This window comes from Gopherus flavomarginatus, chromosome 2, assembly GCF_025201925.1.
Source record: "Gopherus flavomarginatus isolate rGopFla2 chromosome 2, rGopFla2.mat.asm, whole genome shotgun sequence".
In the NCBI taxonomy this organism is placed as follows: Eukaryota; Metazoa; Chordata; order Testudines; family Testudinidae; genus Gopherus; species Gopherus flavomarginatus.
The window spans coordinates 198,052,375-198,066,834 of record NC_066618.1 but is presented as its reverse complement, the minus strand read 5'-3'; the positions used below and the strand labels follow the sequence as shown (position 1 = coordinate 198,066,834).

The 14,460-nt window shown below is 46.4% G+C and overlaps 1 protein-coding gene across 1 annotated transcript in view; it reads right to left on the bottom strand.

The window, feature by feature from the left end:
- Positions 1-13,978, bottom strand: part of FBXO15 (F-box protein 15) — a 60,705-nt gene extending 46,727 nt beyond the window's left edge. The window contains exon 1 of the mRNA XM_050941836.1: positions 13,900-13,978. The gene's annotated coding sequence lies outside the window, so the exon portion shown is untranslated. The remainder of the gene's footprint in view (positions 1-13,899) is intronic.
- Between the last annotated feature and the right edge of the window lie 482 nt (positions 13,979-14,460).

The window sequence follows — 14,460 nt, the reverse complement described above, 5'->3', positions numbered from 1 at the left end:
CTGCACCACTGCACATGTGCAGAATTTATGTCCCTCACAGATTTCTTTGCTTCCCCGCAGAAAAATGACTTTCTGACAGAGAAACAAAGGGAAGCCACAAGAGCGGTCATGCGACCGTCCCCAGCGGTATGTTTCGGGGGCCCAGGGCAGCCAGCAGAGGCCAGGAGGAGGGACTCGGGAAGACTCAGCTGGTGGCTCCTACCCTGCGCCAGGCTCAGCTGCTAGTCCTGAGGAGTACGAGACTTCCTCTTCCCTTGCACGGCATCCAGGGCCGGGTCAGACCCACTCCCAGATTTCTCCCTCGGCTGAAGGAAGTTCTAAAAACTGCTCCCCTGCCCACCCCACTGACTGCACCCATCGCTCCTCAGCTGCAGGGGGAGGAACCCTGCACAGGGAGCTTCTCCCCCATCCGTGCAACCCTTGTGCACCCAGACCCCCTTATATCCAGACACTCCCGCCGAGCCTCACCCTCCCACACCCCAATGAGCCCCACTCCCCCTGCACCTGGACCACCCCAAAGAGCAGCCCACACCCAGATCCACACCCCACGAGCCCCAACCAGCTGCATATGGACCCCCGCAACGAGCCCTCACACCCATACACCCTGCTGAGCTCTATCCCCCATACCCAGACCCCCACCAATGAGCCCCAACCACCTTCACCTGGATCCCCCTGCAGAGTCATTACCGTTGCACCCAGAAACCTCTGTGCATCCGGCTCCTCCCTGCACCAGGATCCCCCACTGAGCTGCCCGCACCCAGATTGCCCCATACAGAACCCTCTCAACCCATACCTGGATCCCCTCACAATTGGATCCTCCCTTGCTGAGCCTGCCTGCCCACAACTGATGCACCTGGTACAGAGGGGAATAAATATATAAATCAATCAATAAATGTGGAGGTTCCAGCATGGCAGTAGGGAACACAAGTCACAGGCTGCATGGAGGTGGGAGATCGCCCTGTAGTCCCTCCCTCCTCTACCCTCCACCCCAGACACGGACTCAGTGATGAGGCTGCACGCGACCAGCACACAGTGAAAGAGCTGGAATTGCCGCAGAAACATCCCAGGGTCCTGCCCCTCCACGCCAGGTGCACCAAGATAGCAAGTGAGAGGGACAGAGTCTCACATGTATGCTCAGCCCTCACCCCAAATCCAGGTGTGGGGCAAGCAGGCTCTGGATGGCAGGATCCAATTATGGAAGAGCTTAGTGTGGGGGAGATCCAGGTGTGGGGTGAGAAGTTTCTGTGTAGGGCAATCTGGAGCAGAATTCCCCCAGGAGTATCTTTGCATGCACACTCTTACCTATGCCCATAACACTTTTGGAAATGCTGGTGTAGATATTCGTAATGTCATGCTTTCTCTCCTTTCTTACATGTACTTTCATGAACAATGAAATAACTAGTTAATAACATTCTTAACTATTACTTAGTCCTGCCTTGAGTGCAGGGGACTGGACTAGATGACCTTCTGAGGTCCCTTTCAGTCCTACACTGCTATGATTCTATGATTTAGAGCAGTGTTTCTCAAATGCAGCCACAAGGGGCTTTTTGTGCAGCCACAACAGCCTCCTGGGCAGTGATGGGGGGATGAAGTATTGGCATCTCCCCCTCCCTCCCTGTTCTTCCTGGATGCGCAGCCCTACACCATCTCTGGAGACAGGTATGGCACAGTGCTGCAGGAGCAAGATGAGTTCTCAACCCACTGGGGACGGGGGCCAGCAGTGGGGCTTGGGCTTCAGCCTTAGGGTGGTTATGCAGCAGGCTCCAGTGGCAGGGCTTCAGGATCCAGGCCATGGGGCTTTGGGTTCTGGTGCCCAGCTCCACATGCTGACCCCAGCTCCAGTCCCAAGCTCCAGCCACGTGGTAGCGGGAGCTGGCCCTGGTGCTGACCCCTAGCCCAACCCATGTGGCAGCAGGCTCCAACCCCTGGTTTCAGCCTCACAGCTCTGACCAGGCAGCTCCAGGCACCTCCCATCACACCAGTCCCCCACTGCCTTCCCCATCCATTACCCTATCGCCCTGGGCACCCACTGCCTCCCACCAGCCCCACATCCATCCCCATATTGCCCCTGGCCTCCGCTGACTTCCCCTCTCACTCCACCATTTAGGACTTAATTTGTCCTGGGGCTTGCTGAGAAAAGTGATGATATTAACAAACATGCAAGTATCAATTTTCAGAGCAGACTTACTAACTAGCTGGGAGGCTGTGATAAGTGATACCTGTATGTTTGTTAATATCACTTATCACAGCCTCTCAGCTAGCTACTAAGTGTGTTCTGAAAAGTGATACTAATGAGCATACAAATATCACTTTTCACAGCATTATTTTTATTACCGTCTGGAGAAAAAAAAAAAACCCTACATGAAGTACAATGATTTGGATGGATGAATGGATGGATATGCATATTTATCTGTTTTTCCTAAAGTTAATTAAATATTTTAAGGAAAAATGTCAGTGCGGCCACCAGTGAGAGATGGTGGCTGCACGCTGAGGCCACCAAAAATTCAGTTGAGAGAACCCTGAGTATCATCACTGCTATTCAGAGATAGCACTCATTGAAATGAATAGCCCAGTTCACGGCTCAGAACTTGTTTCAAGCTCAGTGCAAATTTGTCTTTGCATCAGCCATCATAATATCTTGTTTTAAAGGTTTTCCTCACAACCATAACAGCTAGAGAGACATCCTTTTTCTCTTTTTTTTTTAAATGAACAAACAACTGTCCACATTCCAATAGCTAGTCCTTTGCATTCCCGAGACCTGTGCCCCAGAGTTTGGGAAAAACTGCACAACTTCCCTACCATTAGATTGGATCATCTTCTCTGAAGCACTTTTGAATTTTCTGCATTCTAAATGTCAAAAGCTATAGTGAAACCAATGTGCCCTTAATCAATTCAGTCCTTTTCTTATCATTCAAGTCAGCAGCTGCAGAAGAATAATACCAAGCTTCCGTACTAGTGCTTTACCAGCACCTCCTGGCATTTGACATTTACCAGGATCACCAGTTGCCAGAAACAGCTGTCCTAAACATGCAAGATGATGATGAAGGAGAAAGGGGAAAAAAAAGTCTCATCAGGTTAAGATGTATTTTAGATCGGTAAACTATATCCTAGTCCTAATGGATGATTAATATATAAACCTGAGATTTTCAAAGAAGCATTAGGGATTAGGCACTCAGTTCCCTTAGAACTTTAACAGAGTTGGGCATCTAACTCTCTTAGGCTCCTTTGAAAATTCCGGGCTTAACAGCTCCTGAAGACAGGCAAACACCCAAGAATGTTGTGTGACACAATTATTTCATAATCTGTACAATCACTTCACCCCAACATACTCTCCATAATCTGCCAGATAAGTTTAATACTTCACTGAAGCTTGTTTTCCTTATTCATGGCTCCTTTTTAGTCCTTTACAGTTCATTAAGCCATCGCCACTACACGGCCACAGACTTTGGCCTTGTCTACACTAATGCTAATTATGCTAGGTAAATTATGTAAATTACATGATTTAACTCAACGACATTTACACTGACTTAAAGCAGTGTTTACACCACACTATGTCAATGGGACAGCTTCCACCTCTCATTGAGGAAGAGTACTGAAGTTGACAGTGTGACACTAGGCCTTGGAGGCACATCCTGTAACCCCCATATTCCCCATTTATAGATATTTGTGATATTGCATATAAAGCAGGCTGTGTGAGGTATCAGGGGAAAGGTTATGATCTGCTGAAAGTCACTCATATCTAAATACGTATATCATTAGTGCATATGAGAATTGAGTTGTATGGCTGTCACTAAAATATGCTGTGAGTATGGGAAGCGCTGAGATACTAGCTCTCCAGAGACAATGCCAAGGAAAGTAACCAACACCCAGGCAGGTGTCAAACAACCATTAACAGCTATTGTCCTGCAAGGGAGCTACAGTTCAATGCAGGGATCGGCAACCTTTGACATGTTCGCAGGTTTGGCCGATTGCAGCTCCCACTGGCCATGGTTCGCCGCTCCAGGACAATGGGAGCAGCGGGAAGCAGCGGCCAGCATATCCCTTGGCACACACCACTTCCCCCCACCCCCATTGGCCTGGGACGGCGAATTGCGGCCATTGGGAGCCGCGATTGGCCAAACCTGCAAGTGTGGCCAAATAACAGGCCAGGCCCACGAGGGTGCTTACTCTCATGGGCCAAGCGCCAAAGGTTGCCGATCCCTGGTTCAATGACTCAGCTGCATAAGGCCACACTAGGGGAATTGCTCACCCTTGCCTGGTAACTCAGCAGTGCCCACCAGACATGCCTGGACTTGTGTTCTCCAAGCACATTGGACTGAGGGTTTAAAATAAAACACAGAGGTCCTATGCTTCGCATTTCTCCTGTCCCCACCTATGCTATTCCCGCCTTCCTTATTTTAGCAATCATGCAACTGGCTGAACTTGGCAAACCTCAGTTTTATAAATGTCACAGAATGTGAATGTTATATGCAATATGGGACTAGATATTAATTTTGGAGATTCCCGTATTCGATGTTTGGCGTTTACCTGCATTAGAAATGGGGAAGGAACGGGTGGCAGCGTGTTTGTTAGCAATTATTATGGGAAATCTTGTTTAACTGTCACATATTTTTTTCCTTTGTTTCCCACACTTCCATTGGTAAATACCAGCTAAGCTTCTGTTTGCTCAGATTTCTCTTTCCCATTCTTTTCCTGTACAGTTCATTCAGTAATGCCACAATCTATCTTTTGTGACAAATTTCATGGAGATGGCCTCCGATGTCAAAAACACTGGATTCTGTCATTGCTGAATGAATCAGGCCAAACGGAAAGAAGAGAGCTTGTCCCAAATATTTCAGCAAATAGCACTTCCAAAAAAACAATACCGAAGAAATAAATAACAATTTAATAGAATTGTATCCAGTTACGATTTACACATCCAGACTTTGTAATGTTAACTGTGCAACTTTACTGCTGCATAACAAGTTCAGTGAAGTTTTGGTATTTCATTTTTTTTAGAAGTCCCACTGACTTTAAGTCTTGTTTAATATTAAGCATCCTGACAACTGTCACTCAAACATTTGCCCCTGCTGTCATTCTTTCACTCACACCAGCTGAAATGTCATAAGCAGTGATGCAGGAAGTGAAAAGTTCACTTTTTCTGACTATTAGAATTTATTCCCAGGGCTTTGGCATAGGTAGTCTCCCCTACTCCCCCTTCTGGATCTCTTGCCTCCACTATGCCTCTGAGCCCTGGTCTACACTACGAGTTTAGGTCGAATTTAGCAGTGTTAGATCGATTTACCCCTGCACCCGTCCACGCAACAAAGCCATTTTTGTCAACTTAAAGGACTCTTAAAGTCAATTTCTGTACTCCTCCCCAACGAGGGTAGCACTGAAATCAACATCGCCGGGTCGAATTTGGGGCAGTGTGAATGCAATTCGACGATATTGGCCTCCAGGAGCTATCCCAGAGTGCTCCATTGTGACCGCTCTGGACAGCACTCTCAACTCAAATGCACTGGCCAGGTAGACGGGAAAAGCCCCGGAAACTTTTTAATTTCATTTCCTGTTTGCCCAGCACGGCAAGCTGATCAGCACAGGTGACCATGCAGTCCCAGAATCGTAAAAGAGCTCCAGCATGGACTGAACGGGAGGTAATGGATCTGATTGCTATTTAGGGAGATGAATCCATGCTATCTGAACTCTATTCCAAAAGAAGAAATGCCAAAATATTTTTTAAAAAATCTCTAAGGGCGTGATGGTCAGAGGCTACAACAGGAACCCGCAACAGTGCTGCATGAAAATTAAGGAGTTCAGGCAAGCCTACCAAAAAACCAAAGAGGCAAATGGCTTCTCCAGGTCAGAGCCCCAGACATGCTGCTTCTGTGATGAGCTGCATGCAATTCTAGGGGGTGGGCCTACCACTACCCCACCCCTTTCCGTGGACATCTGCAAGGGGGGAGTCTCATGCAGCAGGGATGAGGATTTTGGGGACGAAGAAGATGAGGAGGTGGAGGAGGATGAGGATAGCACACAGCATGCTCCCTGACACCCAGGAACTGTTTGTCACCCTGGAGCCAATACCCTCCCAGCCCTCCCAAAGCAGGCTCATGGACCATGAAGCCGGAGAAGGCACCTCTGGTGAGTGTACCTTTGTATACATAATGCATATATAAAAGCAAGCATGTTTAATGATTAATTTGCCCTGAAGACTTGGGATGCATTCGCGGCCAGGACAGCTCCTCCTTTTAAATGGCCAATCCAACGAGTGCTTGGTATGGGAAAGGAGGGCACTGTTGTTTGAAACCATTCCCACATGTTATGAAGGTTGAAGAAGCTGAAAGATAGTGGCTTACCCTGGCTTAGCATTGCTGCAAGCTGAATTCTGTTGCCTGGCCCTGCATGTGTAATCTCACACAAACCGGCAGGCCCTCAATATAAGAGGCAAAATGCGACCTTGTACTGAAAGCATGTGCTATGTAATGTTAACAGCTTGGTTCACTGTGAAAGAGTCTACCCATTGTTTTCTAAAATGTGTCTTTTTTAATACTACTCTCCCATTTTTAACTCCCACAGCTACAAATGTTTCAACGGTACTCCCATCATCTCCGTCCCAGAGGCTAGAGCAGATAAGAAGGAAAAAAAAATGCACTCGCAATGAAATGTTCTCTGAGCTCATGCAGTCCTCCCACACTGAAAGAGCTCAGCAGATTGCATGGAGGCAGACAATGTCAGAGTCCAGGAAAGCACAAAATGAACGCCAGGACAGGAGGGACAAACGAGATGAGAGATGGCGGGAGCAAGATGAGAGATGGCAGCAGTGCGATGAGCAGAGGCAGGATGCAATGCTGAAGCTACTGGGGGAACCACACTGATACGCTCCAGCATCTGGTGAAGCTGCAGGAAAGGCAGCAGGAGCACAGACCGCAGCTGCTGCCTCTGTGTAACCGCCTACCCTCCTCCCCAAGTTCCATATCCTCACCCAGACGCCCAAGAACGTGGGGGGGGGCCTTCAGGCACCCAACCATTCCACCCCAGAGGACTGCCCAAGCAACAAAAGGCTGGCATTCAATAAGTTTTGAAGTGCGATGTGGCCTTGTCCTTCCCTCCTCCCCTCATCCACCACCCCGCCCAGTGCGTCCCTCCAGCCCCACCCCTCCCAGGCTACCTTTGCAGTTATTTCCCTATTCGTGTGATGAATTAATAAAGAATGCATGATTTTGAAACAATAATGACTTTATTGCCTCTACAAGCGGTGATCGAAGCGGGGAAGGCGGTTGGCTTATAGGGAAGTAGAGTGAAATGAGGGGGCGGGTTTTCATCAAGGAGAAACAGAACTGTCACACCGTAGCCTGGCCAGTCATTAAACTGGTTTTCAAAGCTTCTCTGATGTGCAGCGTGCCCTGCTGTGCTCTTCTAATCACCCTGGTGTCTGGCTGCGCGTAATCAGCAGCCAAGCGATTTGTCTCAACCTCCCACCCTGCCATAAACATCTCCCCTTTACTCTCACAGATACTGTGGAGCACACAGCAAGCGGCAATAACAACTGGAATATTGGTTTCGCTGAGGTCTAACTGAGTCAGTAAACTGTGCCAGCGAGCTTTTAAACATCCAAATGCAGAATGATGGTAGAATGTGCACTTGCTCAGCCTATAGTTGAACATCTCCTTACTACTATCCAGGATGCCTGTGTATGGCTTCACGAGCCATGGCATTAAACGGTAGGCTGGGTCCCCAAGGATAACTATAGGCATTTCAACATCCCCAACAGTTATTTTCTGGTCTGTGATGTAAGTCCCTTCCTGCAGCTGTTCAAACAGAACAGAGTTCCTGAAGATGCGAGTGTCTTGTACCTTTCCCAGCCATCCACATTGATGTCGGTGAAACGTTCCTTGTGATCCACCAATGCTTGCAGCATCAATGAAAAGTACCCTTTGCAGTTTATGTACTGGCTGCCAAGATGGTCTGGTCCCAAAATAGGAATATGTGTTCCGTCTATCGCCCCACCACAAATAGGGAATCCCATTGCAGCAAAGCCATCCACTATGACCTGCACATTTCACCGAGTCTCTACCCTGGATATCAGCAAGTCTTTGCTTATGTTGGTTATTTGGATCACAGCAGCCCCCACAGTAGATTTACCCACTCCAAATTGATTCCTGACTGACTGGTAGCTGTCTGGCGTTAAAAGCTTCCAGAGGGCTATCGCCACTCGCTTCTCAACTGTGAGGACTGCTCTCATCTTGGTATTCTTGCGCTTCAGGGCAGGGGAAAGCAAGTCACAAAATTCCATGAAAGTGCCCTTACGCATGCGAAAGTTTCAAAGCCACTGGGAGTCATCCCAGACCTGCAATACTATGCAGTCTCAACAGTCTGCGCTTGTTTCCCAGGCCCAGAATCGGCATTCCACAGCATGAACCTGCCCCATTACCACCATGATGTCCGAATTGCCAGGGCCCGTGACAATGTTTTTGCCCCATCAGGCCTTGGGAGCTTAACCCAGAATTCCAATGGGTCGCAGAGACTGTGGGAACTGTGGGATAGCTACCCACAGTGCACCGCTCTGTGAATCGATGCTAGCCACAATATTGAGGATACATTCCACCGACCTACTGAGCTTAGTGGGGACGTACACGATCGACTGTTAAAATTGCTTTCTAAAGATCGACTTCTATAAATTTGACCTAATTTCCTAGTGTAGACATACCCTTAGCTATTTAGGAATGTAACTTAATAACATTAAGTACTCAACTACTTAGAAAGGCCAAAAAAGAATTTGAAGAACAGCTAGCCAAAGACTCAAAAATAGCAAAAAAAGAAAAAATTAAGTACATCAGAAGCAGGAAGCCTGCTAAACAACCAGTCAGCCAGTACGCCTGACTTCTGTACTGGGCAAACTGGTTGAAACTATAGTAAAGAACAAAATTGTCAGACACATAGATGAACATAATTTGTTGGGGAAGAGTCAACATGGTATTTGTAAAGGGAAATCATGCCTCACCAATCTACTAGAATTCTTTGAGGGGAGTCAACAAGCATGTGGACAAGGGGGACCCAGTAGATACAGTGTACTTAGATTTTCAGAAAGCCTTTGACAAGGTCCCTCACCAAAGGCTCTTAAGCAAAATAAGCTGTTGTGGGATAAGAGAGAAGGTCCTCTCATGGACTGGTAACTGGTTAAAAGATAGGAAACAATGAGTAGGAACAAGTGGTCAGGAGTCTGTACTGGTTCCAGTCCTATTCAATATATTCATAAATGATCTGGAAAAAGGGGTAAACAGTGAGGTGGCAAAATTTGCAGATGATACAAAATTGCTCAAGATAGTTAAGTCCCAGGCAGACTGCAAAGAGCTACAAAAGGATCTCTCAAAACTGGGTGACTGGGTAACAAAATGGCAGATGAAATTCAATGGTGATAAATGCAAAGTAATGCACACTGGAAAACAACTATATATAAAAAAGAATGGGGTCTAAATTAGCTGTTCCCTACCACTCAAGAAAGAGATCTTGAAGTAATTGTGGATAGTTCTCTGAAAACATCCACTCAATGTGCAGTAGCAGTCAAAAAAGTGAACATAATGTTGGGAATCATTAAGAAAGGGACAGATAAGACAGAAAACATCATATCGCCTCTGTATAAATCCATGATACACTCACAACCTGAACACTCCATGCAGATGTGGTCCCATCTCAAAAAAGATATATTGGAATTGGAAAAGGTTCAGAAAAGGGCAACAAAAATTATTAGGGATATGGAATGGCTGACGTATGAGGAGAGATTAATAAGATTGGAACTTTTTAGCTTGGAAAAGAGACGACTAAGGGGGGATATGATTGAGGTCTATAAAATCATGACTGGTGTGGAGAAAGTAAATAAGGAAGTGTTATTTACTTCTCATAACACAAGAACCAGGAGTCACCAAACGAAATTAATAGGCAGCAGATTTAAAACGAAAAAAGGAAGTATTTTTCACACAACGCAGAGTCAGCCTGTGGAACTCTTTGTCAGAGGATGTTGTGAAGGCCAAGATTATAACAGAGTTAAAAAAAAAAAAACTGGATAAGTTCACTGTTAGCCAAGATGGAGAGGGATGGTGACCCCAGCCTCTGCTTTCCAGAAGCTGGGAATGGGCGACAGGATGGATCACTGGATGGGTACCTGTTCTGTTCATTTCCTCTGGGTCATCTGGCATAGGCTACTGTTGGCAGACAGGATACTGGGCTAGATGGACCTTTGTTTTGACCCAGTATGGCCGTTCTTATGTTCTAAATACAAACAAAATATTATTTACAAGTATCACCAAGACAATATAGGAGAGTTCACAATAAAAAAAAAAAGTCAAATGTTAGGCTAGCCGCCAAACCATAACCATGACCCTTTTTATCTTGGGTGGAGGGAAGAAATAAATAAACAAAATAGTGCTAAACTGACCAAAAGTAGATCGCAAAGTCCACAGTATGGCACAAGAGATCATGGCTGGTTCAAATAATTCTGTCAAACTTGTAGTGTTTTCCACAATGTCTGATTAACATAGGGTGACTAGACAGCAAATGTGAAAAATCGGGATGGGGGTGGAGGGGTAATAGAAGCCTATATAAGAAAAAGACCCAAAAATCAGGACTGTCCCTATAAAATCAGGACATCTAGTCACCTTAGTTTAACAGGAAACCTCCATCTGCTCTAACCCCAGCTCTCTCCACAAACACAGGCACAAGTTCTGAACACAGTATGTATTCTATTTTTCTTCAACCCCTGTGACTCAAACCTATGCAATTTCTGTGGCATAAGAGTCTGGACAGGTGGAGGGAGAAAGTCACTCATCAAATCTCAAGCCTGGCAGACAAAGGCCTTTATTAAGTTACCTTTTTGGAAGTTCCTCATGGTGTGGTGGTGATTTTGTTTGTTTGGTTTTGGGTTGTTATTTGTTTTGCAGAAGGGGGCCAAATTTGTTTGAACTGGTCTTGCCTGAGGCTCCTGTCGCATGCAGTATAACAGTTCCATTGTGTGGGAGGCATAATATCTTTATATTTACAGCACAGAACCTGCAGGTATGCATTTAAACTGGCTAGGCAGCCTGGAGACATCACAATTAAACTTGGGTAGTTTTCAATGTGGAAAACTGTATATGCTTAAAGTAGCAGTGGAAGAGGCAGGGGAGGAATAGATAATGAAACAGTGGAGGAGGACCATGGGGTGGGCACGACAGTTAAAACTGGGCTGTTTTCCATGTTGAATTTCTGATGCAATAAGAGGGCACGACTTCAGTTTTATATCACATCCAAGAATCGCACCTCTAGCAACCAAGTAACCACTTCTGATGCCTTTTGTTCAAAGGCAACTCTCTCTCAAGTATCACCTACTAAATCACCAATACCACGTCCTACAACACCCTGGGTTTTCCCTTAGAGGTATTCCATCCAAAGTTCTCACCACCCAGACCTGAAATAAGGTCTTCCAGGGCCAGAAAAGTTTGAAGTCCTATCCCATACCCTTACCCAACCCAGATCCTCTTCTGTTTTTTCAATATAAATTAATTGGACACAACCTTACAGTTCCTTCCTCACTTCATATTATTTATATATAATCTTAGAATGTACTTTACTCCCTTTCTTACTCACCAATTCAAAATAAATGCCCCTCCTGGAGGCCCCCTTGACTACAATGTCCCACCTAAGATAGCACCCCAACCACAGAGAAGCTGAGGTGTTCCTTAGCAATACTTATGTGACCAGCAGCAGTCATCCTGAGACTGCTTCAGAAATGGTTTGATTACACTGCCATGGCTTTCCATGTGGACAGCTTTCTTGGACCTACATTTGCCTGTAATAGAAAACTGCAATTTTGGAAAGCAGGAAGGAGAATTACATCAAATACATATTTAAATCAGGAATAACAATATATTCTCTATGTTAAGTGAATACATCTTTTTTGCAATTTGCTTGGCCTTTCACATTGCTTAGTCCTTTACACCCTTTCTAAATTAAACACCTCCGACAGCAGGAGTGAGAATTTTGATTTGTTAGCTTTTTACAACTACTTTACAGAGATGTAAATAACTACACAAGACACTTTATTCCCCATATATTTTATTCAAGATAACTTTCACAACTGAAGTGTCACATACCCTTATGGACCTCTTTAATCCTGTTTCCCCATCTGCAAAATAGGGATAATAATATATTTGCAATACTCCCTTGAGATAGGAAAAATAATAATTGTTTGTGACGTGCTTAGATGCTACAATGATTAGTGTCATAGAAAAGACTTTAAATAAATATGTCATAATCTCAGCATGAAATTTTCAAATAGCCATATTTTGTTAAATCAAACCAGACAAAAGTACACCTTCTCTGAGTACAAAATCCATGCCAAGTTTCAAACTTCTGCCATTTTTGCCACAGGCATTTATGAGAGTGGTGTTAGAAATCTTTAACAGAAAAAGAGAGTTTCATTCTCCATAACCCAAAAACAGTTCACGGAATTTTGCTCAAGCTTTCAGACCAGAAACAAACAAAATATCTTTGTGCCATGAACAAACATGAAAAATGCCACCTTTGAGAGAGAATATTCCAGAAAGATTTAAACACATGAGAAAAGAGGCTTGACTTGTGCAGGAGGTCATCACTAGATGATCACGATGGTCCCTTCTTACCTTAAAGTCTATGAGTCAATGAGACTTGCAATATTAAGGCCCAGTCCTGCAAGGATTAGATCCTCAATTATTGCAGATACTGGTACCAATCAAGATAGTTTTGACTGACTAACATGAAAAAAAGACAATGATTCCCAACAGTGAGTAGCAGCTACCAGTACAGTTTCTTCACTTGTATTACTAGTCCAAGAAGTCAAAAAATCATGTTAGGCCTTCCAAAATCTTCAAATTTTTAAAATTACTTTTGGATGGAGATTATGGAAGACCTTTATTTGCTTCTTTTTTGAGTCTTTAAAGTTAATGTTTTCAAGCTTTTCTACACACCAATTGTGGCTGGAAACTAGAAATATTTACATAATAGCATGACTCCAGGAGCTAGGACCTTGAAGAAAACAGCATATATTGAGAGATTCAAGATGAAACCACAAGATCCAGCAAGTCTACTTTACACTTCTAGGGCTAGTTTTACAAACCTTAAACTACCAGACCAAAAATACCAGATCTAGCTTCTTCCTTTATTGCCTTCTAAAAAGCCTTTTCACTAAAGATTGATTAACCACTTCTGCCTCTCTCTCAATGACCTTTGGTGTCCTAACCCCTGATGAAGTTTTGGTTTCAAAATGGCCTAAGGTACAACATGGGCAGCAAGACCAACGCATGATGTACTAGGGCTCTGAAGCAGTACAGTCAGGGTCACAATGACTGAGAGGAGAAATAAGAAGGGAACTAACTGTTCTCCTTTTGAGATTGTTCTCCACTGTCATCCTACTGAAGTCCCTTTCATGCACTTACTTCCCTGAAAGTTTTCTAAGCGGTTGCAGCAATGAGTCCAAACTATGCAGCAGCTGAGTGCAGCAGACAAACCCTGGGAATAGGGGAGACTCCAATCACGTCACTCTCCCCAGTGGCTGGCACTGACCCTACCGGGGAGAAATAAAAAGTGGCCACACTTTCCCAAGCTCTGCCCATAGGTGAAGCAGATCTACAAGCTGCCGGCTCACCGCAGCCTTTACAGCTCTCGTCCCCTTGCACGTGGCGCACTAGTGAGGACGCCATCATTAGGGTTCCGAGTCAAAGCTCCCACGAGCGCCCGTGGCCCGGGGGAAGATCGGGAGCGGGCCTGGCTGCATGGGCACCACAGCACAATTAAACACAGCGTCTGGAGGAGGCAGAGGGACTCGCGTGACTCGGCTCTGCGCCCACTTCACCTGGACCCCGAGTCCCGCTCAGCCAGGGGGAGCCAGCAGGCGAGGGGGGCGGTTACCTGAGCCGCACGGCCAAGCTCCCGCGGTCCGGGCCTGGGGCAAGAGCCGCGGAGGTCGGGGGGCTCCGGCTGGGGAGGGCGGGCGGCGCCGGGCGCTGGGGAGCAGCCGCTGCCCACGCTAGCCCGAGGCTGTGCTGCTGCAGGATCCAGCCGCGTCCAGTCGCCATAGTGACACCGGAACCCGAACGGCCCAGCGTTCCAAGCGGCCCGGCTACAAGCCCGCGCGCCTGCCCGCCCGCGTGGTGTTGCCTCTGCCGGGCACCCGCGGCTCGAGGGCGGCGTTGGAGTTGGTCAGGAGGTGGCAGCGGCCTCTCCGTAGCCTGAAGTTACTGGTTGCAGCCCATTGAAGGGCCTGGCTCTTCCACACATCCTGGTTACAGAGGTTCAGCTGCCCCCCCCCCCCCCACACACACTCAACACATTTCAGCCCAGAGAAGGGCCCAGTCTAGGGTGCTATCTGGTAGTGAGCCCCACATGCTGTCAGGGTTGCAGGCCAGGGCAGAGCGGGTGCACCCCTAACCACCCCCTAAAACATCCTTGGATTGTGTCACCCCATAGTGG